Below are 7567 nucleotides of genomic sequence, written 5' to 3' on the forward strand. Positions count from 1 at the left end.
TATCCTTCATGATTTTGGCGTTTAAGCTCCAGTTTAGGCTTAAACTGGAACTTAAACTCCACATGTGATATTCAAGCTTCCTTTATTGATTTTGTTGCTTCCTTGCTTAGCCTCTTCTTCCCTGAAATCATCCAAACAATTGCATCAAAGTCTTGCAAAATTTCATGATAAATCTTCCATTCATAGCATTTAAGTAATATAACTAAAACTCATGGAATTTGCATTAAAATCATATTGTTTGGATGGTTCATTGCTTTGTTCTTCATTTAACCATTTTTGGTTACTTTAAGCTCAAGAAAATGCATAAAACAACTAAAACTAACAGAAAAATGCTAGTGAAACTAGCCTATGATGCCTTGGCATCACAACACCAAACTTAATACTTGCTTGTCCCTAAGCAAGTCCTGAGTTATTTGAGAAGAAAGTATGAAACAGAAAGCAATTACATTGGCTATATTAGCAAGCATTTGAAGTTCCTCAGAAGGGTTTTATGCAGAAAGTTGCAGCATCACTTTTTCATACTTATCAGGTAAGATTATCACTTTTTCATTGCATCCATCAAACACTGCTATGGCCTCTTGTTATTTTTATGTCTTTGGCACTTTTCTCTTCTTTGTTTTTCTTTTCTTTTTCTTAGAGCTTCTTTTGCTCCTTGTTTGCTTAGTGTCATGTGTTGCACAAGCCTTTGGCATTTTCTTTTTCTTATCAGTGCACTACACATATCCACTTTAGGCATTTTAGTTCACATTTCTTCTTGAGACATTGGTGCCCAGCACCTCTTTGTGTGACTAAATGTTTTGTATTTAGGTTGCTCTTGATAATGGACTTTTGGTTGATAATCCCGGGTTAGTTAACCCAAGTTACCAAGTGTTGAAACACTCCTCAGAACCTATTCATCCAAGCATATCCTTAATACATAAACACCACAGGCATTTGTCTCAGAAGATCAAACCATTGGTGCCTAGCTTATTTTCTCAATTTTCTTGCTTTTTGGTTGCCCTTTTTCAGAGGCTTTTTCTTCTTCTTTTTCTTTCTTTTTCATGGCCAAAGACATTTATTCATCAAGATCCATAGACAGTTTTCAATTTCTACACAAAGAATGATAATTCTACACTCTAATTCCAGTGATCTGACTAAACAATCAAGCATGCATACCACCACTTAATTCTACTTGATTTGTCACTAATTTAGACAAGTTACTTTTGTTCAACTTTTCTTTTATTTTTTTGGAAACAGGACAAGCATGGCAAGCACTTGTTTAAGAAGGTGAAGTTATATCCAAACATCTAGGCATTCACTTTATTCAAAGCAATAAACAGACACTCATACTAAAAAAAACAAAAGACTCATACTAAAAAAAAAAAGACTCCACATAACACTTAAATGACTTATGATGAAAACAAGTTCATAAAGACAATTCACCAATTATCATTTGATTATTAAGGAACGAGACCACCTCTTATTTATTGCTTGGTTCTTCTTAATTCTTGGGATCCTGCTTCTTCTTGCTTCTTGCCTCTTTTTGACCACTTGTGCTTCCTTTGTCTTTTCTTATGAGCTTTTTCCAGAATCCAGCCTTTTTCATCGTTTCTTCCACTCCTTTTTCAAGGATCATTGCCTTGTTTATTTCTCCTTCTTTCCTCCCTTTGAAATACTCATCATAAGCTGGGAATGCTGGGTCCATCTTGTGTAGATGTTCCCCTATGTAGTTAAGCTTGATTTGCGAACTGATGTTGTAATCAGCTTGGACTGAGTATCTTGCATTCTGTAAAGTGGTGGCTTCCTTGATTGCAAAGACATTGGCATCTTGGTGTTGGCATATGTGGCTGAAGGATTCCTGTAAGTGTACATTCTGTTCCCTTTGCAGATCCAAGAATCTTGATTCAAAGTTCCTTTGCATATCCATCATTTTTAGATGAAAGTCCTCTTGTCTCTCCTGAGACCTCATGTATTGTTGAGACATTCCTTCCATGATTTCCTGCATTCTGCTCATATCCATGGGGTCTCTGGGAATTCGTTGTCTTCTTTCAGGAGTTGCTTGCTCTTCTTGCTCTTCTTCTCTGTCTTCTCCTTCCTGTCTTTCTTGTTCTGCTTCTTGCTCGGCTTCCACTTGTTGCCCTTCTTCATTTCTTCTTCTTGTATGTCTTGGAGGAGTTGGGCCAAGAGTCATTCTGTGCGCAGTTATGGCCAATCCAGGATATAGCCAATTAGGTCTTTCATCCTCAAGTGGTACTTGGGCATCGATGCATAGTTTAATGATAGTGCTAGGGAAGTGGAGCCAGGATTCAGGGTCACTTTTCTCACTAAACTCTTGTATCTGTTCAGCAATGAGTTTATGAACTTTGATCTCCCCTCCAACCATAATGCAATGTAGCAAGATGGCTCTTTTAGGGACTATTTCTGAAGAGTTTGCAGTGGGTAGGATGGATCTCCTAACTATTGCATACCACCCTTTAGCTTCAGGTGTTAGGTCTCCCCTTCTCAAGACTCTTGGAGCCCCTCTTGTTTTTCTCACCCATTCAGCTCTGATGGCACAAAGGTCTTCAGCAATAGTTGCATAGTCAGGTTCTCCTATCATCCTTTCTTCATAACTTGCTTGGCTGAAATGTATGTTTTTCAGGCCAAGAGTTTTCATGATTGCTTTGGGACTGAAGTCAACTTCCACCCCTCTCACATAGCTTTTGTATGTGGGTTTCTTGGTTGGATTCTCCCTTACTGCATTTGCATAAAACTCTTTCACCAAGTTGATGTTGATTTTAGTGATTGGCTTAGTCAGGAGCTCCCACTTCCTCTTTTTGATCTTTTCCCAAACACCTGGGAATTCATCCTTTTCAAGGTCAAAGGGAACCTCAGCTAGTACCGTTTTAGGTCTCATCCATTCGGCTTGAATCTCATGGAAAACTGATCTGTATCTCCATGCATCGAATTCCCTGTTTTCCTCCATTGGCTGCTTGTCTTTTCTTCTTTTGTGGCTAGATGAAGCTGCCATTGGTTCTTTAGTTTTGGTAAGTGACAAGCTAAAGTTGACAAGGTAAAGCAATAAGTGTTGTTGGAAGTGTGGTAAGGTTGTTTTCGGCAAGAGATAGTTATGCTATGATGAAGGAAAATGTGTATGAAGGAGAATTGGTGGTGTGGGACTCGTTCCCCAAGTGATTCTTTATAGTGCCCATGAGTGAAAAATGGACGGCTAGGGTGGTTTGTGAAGGGTGGCTTGATGGTAAATATATGAATTGTGAGAAGGACGATTTGCTTTTCATTTTCTTGGAAGTATTCTGGGTGCATTAGGTTGTACATGTAGCTTTCTTTTCTTGCAGAACTTCCTTTTCCCATGTGTTAGTTTCAAAGATTTGTGAATTTTCTTTTTGACCAAGCACGTACCTCCCTTTGTCTTTTTCCTTCATTTTTGTCTTTTCTTTTGTACCTGCACAACAAACAAGTTTGCTATCATTTTTCGGTCCATGTGAATTATGAATAGTACTTGCACATGTAAATCAATGATTGTCTTTATGAGCTTATAGCCGTGACTTCTACATGTATGCACACTTATTATTTGGACACCAAACTTAGTGTTTGGTAAAGTCTCCTAATGACATGAAATCCATATTGGTTGTCCTTAATGAGTGTGCATAATTCTAATAAATCATAGTCACCTTGGCTCTTTGATTCTAAACAAAGTTACTACCCTAAGTAATTGAAACCAAAGTATTAAAACAAGCGAATGGTATACTTGTCATGAATTTTGAAATCCAGAGGAACTTCTTGCTTTTCATAAACCGTGTTCAAAGAGGAACACCAAACTTAATCTTTGGTTGTGCACTAAAAATTGAATGCATTTTGAATAAAATTTGGGGTGCTTTCAGGCACACCAAACTTATTTTATATGCAAAATGTCAGTGCACTCTTTAAGAAGTTGTCCTGAGGATACAAGTTCATGCATAAGAAACCATGCTTTATTAGATGCACAACAAAACAAAAAAAAAATATAAGGATATTAAAACATGGGTTGCCTCCCATGAAGCGCTTCTTTAACGTCACTAGCTTGACGGTTGTCCCTTGTTAGGGTGGATTGTAGTGCTTGACGTCTTCTCCTCTTACTATGAAAACGTCCCCACTTGATTCATTCATGACCTCTAAATGTTCCATAGAAAGAACTTTCCTGATTGTGAACACTTGAGGGAGCTGGGAAGGAATGGTTTTGAGGTCAGGTGGAATTTCCAGATAATGACTTGATATCACTTTATCTCCCGGAGAAAAACTTTCAGTGGGAATTTTCTTGTTTCTCCACCCTCTTGGCAATCTCCCTATCACTCTTCCCTTTCTCTTGAGGATTTCTTCAGTGACCCTTATGTCAGGAGGATCCTTCTGATCTGTTTCCACTGATTCTTGTGGCTTTAACTCTTGCAGCTCTTGTTTGCCTTCCAAGAACTGTTTTAGAGTTTCAGTTGCTGGATTACTTTCCTCCAGACACAGATGGCTACTATCATCCTTAAGCTTTTCAGGTTCTGGTTCAGGCTCAGATGCAGTTTTGAAAACTTTGAAAATGAGCTGTTCATCATGTATTCTCAGAATTAGCTCTCCTTGTTCTACATCTATGAGCGCTCTAGTTGTGGCTAGAAATGGTCTGCCCAGAATTATAGGGTGTAAGTAGCTCTCCTCCATGTCCACAATGACAAAGTCTGTGGGGAAATAATAATCCCCCACTTTCACCAGCACATTTTCAACTACCCCTTCAGCTTGCTTCTGAGTTTTGTCAGCCAGTTGTATGATTACATCAGTGGATCTCACCTCATTCAGTTGTAGCCTCTTCATAAGAGTTAGAGGCATCACATTTATGCTAGCTCCTAGATCACAGAATCCTCTGTCAATTCTTGTTTCCCCTATGATGCAAGGGATATGAAAACTTCCTGGGTCCGTTTTCTTAGAGAGTGTGTCCTTCTTGATGAGAACACTGCATTCTTTGTTCATTGTTACCGTTTGTCCTCCCTTCAAAACTCTTTTCTTGCTTAACAATTCCTTTAAATACTTGATGTGTGTGGGCATTTGATGAAGAATCTCAAGAAAGGGAATATTGACATGAAGAGAGTTAAATGTCTCTAGAAACCTTGAATAGGTTTTCCTTTTTTCACCTCCTCCTAACCTCTCAGGAAATGGTGCTTTTGGATGGTATATTTCCATCATGCCTTTTTGCAGTTCCTTGGCTTGCTCAGTTCCACCTTCCTGCTTAACTTCTTCCACACCTTCCTTCAAGATTTCTGGTTCCTGCTCTGAGGGCCTGATTCCTTCTTCTTCTGAGACTTCCTTCAATATGGTGATGGCCTTGCATTCTTCCCATCTTACTCTCTTTTGTTCCCCTTTAGGATTCTTTTCTGTGTCACTAGGGAATACTGCAGTTGATTTGGGTGCCTGTTGAGATAGCTCTCCTACTTGAGATTCCATCCTCTTGAGTTTTTCACCATGGTTTCTTAAGGTAGTTCTCACATCATCCCTGAAGCTCTTCAATTCAATTATGTCTTGACTCATGGTTGCCATCATTCCTTCTATCCGGTTTAATTGATCTTGAAATTGTTGGTTCGGATTAGGTTGGGTATGTTGATTATTTTGGCCATGATATGATGGTTGGGGGTAAGTGTTTTGTGTGGCTTGGTATGATCTTTGGTTGGAGTTTTGGTATGTGGAATTGTTATGTTGGTTGTGGTTGTAAGGTTTGTGGTTTTGTGGTTGGGTTTGTTGGTTTCCCCACCCAAAGTTTGGGTGGTTTCTCCAGCCTGGGTTGTAAGTGTTGGAATGTGGATCATATGATTGCCTTTGTTGGTTTCCCACATAGTTAGCCTCATCCCAATCACCTCCTTCAATGCTTACTTCCTCTTGATCTTGTGTGTGTATTGCAGCCACTTGCTTTGTTTCTAATTGCCTGGTAAGCTCTGCTAGTTGCTTGGCAAACACCTTGTTTTGGGCTAGAATTGTATCAACATGGTTCAGCTCCATGACTCCCTTAGTGTTGTGCCTCTCTGATGCATAGTAGTACTCATTCTCAGCCACTGTCTCGATCACTTCAATGGCTTCTTCCACAGTCTTTTTCCTGTTCAATGAACCTCCTGATGAATGGTCTACAGCCTTCCTTGATTCATAAGAGAGCCCATGATAGAAGATGTGCAATTGCACCCAATCATGGAACATGTTTGGTGGGCATTTCCTTGTCAAGTCCTTGAATCTCTCCCATGCCTCGTAGAGAGTTTCACCATCTTGTTGTCTAAAAGTCTGAACCTCAGATCGAAGCCTATTGACCTTTTGTGGAGGGTAGAAACCTGCCAGAAACTTGCTTTTCACCTCATCCCATGTTGTTAGACTCCCCCTTGGGAATGATTCCAGCCACTTAGCTGCTTTGTCCCTAAGTGAAAATGGGAACAAAAGCAGTTTATAGGCATCTTCCTGGACTCCATTGGACTTCACAGTGTCACAAATTCTCAGGAATTTTGTGAGATGTTGGTTTGGGTCTTCATTAGCACTTCCTCCAAAGGAACAATGATTCTCCACAAGTGATATTAGTTGTGGCTTGAGCTCAAAATTGTTGGCCTGAATGGGTGGTTTCTGGATGCTACTACCACAATTCTCAGAGGTTGGGTTTATGTATGAACTAAGAACCCTCCTCTCAGGAATGGCATCGTTTCCATCAGCTCTCTCATGGTTGTGAACTTCTCTATCCATGTTGAGATCTAAAGCTTCCTCAAAATTGTCCTCAGATTCTCCTTCAGATTCCTTTTCTCCCACTACTCTCTTCCCTCTTGCTTCCCTTCTAAGTCTATGAAGGGTCCTCTCTGGTTCGGTATATGGAGGAGTTGATGTCTCTCCTCTCCTACCTGTCATACAAGAACACAGCTCAAACACAAACAGGTGAAATACTCTTGGTTAATGGAAGAGTATGGTTAGCTCAATTGAGGAATTAATTCAAACAGTTAGTGAGTCAGTGAGTTAGTTGCATGAATTTAAAGGCATAAAGAAGGAAAGCATGTAAACGAGTACAGAAATTAAAATTCAACAAGTATCTTGAACAGAATTAACAAAGCAAGAGAAAATTGCTCAATCTAGTTAGCTTCCAATTTGAGAATTGTCAATCGAAAACCAATCCCCGGCAACGGCGCCATAAACTTGATGCGCATAAACTAGTTATGCTACGATTTAGGAAATTGCACGATCGGCAAAATTCCTTCCGGCAAGTGCACCGGTTATCGTCAAGTAAAAACTCACAATAGAGTGAGGTCGAATCCCACAAGGATTGGTTGAGTGAGCAATTCGGATTAGAAGTGTGTTCTAGTTGAGCGGAATCAAGATTTAGATGAGAATTGCGGAATGTAAAATTGGCGGGAAAAGTAAATGACAAGAAATCAAAATGGCGGAATCTTAAATGGCATGAATTAAAGAGCAGAAACTAAATTGCTGAAATTAAAAGGGGAATGGGGATGATTGCATGAATTGAGTGGCAGAATGTAAAGAGAAAGTGGAAATCAGAAATGGGGAATTCATTGGGTTATAGGAGATATTGAGATCTCCGAATCAAAACATGTTTATC

General features: G+C 39.5%; 1 non-coding gene across 1 annotated transcript; it reads left to right on the forward strand.

Moving 5' to 3' along the window:
- Positions 1 to 6175: 6175 nt before the first annotated feature.
- Positions 6176 to 6279, forward strand: LOC112774609 (small nucleolar RNA R71). Its single transcript, XR_003189087.1, has one exon. It is a non-coding gene; the product is annotated as a small nucleolar RNA R71 (small nucleolar RNA).
- Positions 6280 to 7567: the final 1288 nt, after the last annotated feature.

The sequence above is a fragment of the Arachis hypogaea genome, chromosome 18 (genome assembly GCF_003086295.3).
Source record: "Arachis hypogaea cultivar Tifrunner chromosome 18, arahy.Tifrunner.gnm2.J5K5, whole genome shotgun sequence".
Lineage (NCBI taxonomy): Eukaryota > Viridiplantae > Streptophyta > Magnoliopsida > Fabales > Fabaceae > Arachis > Arachis hypogaea.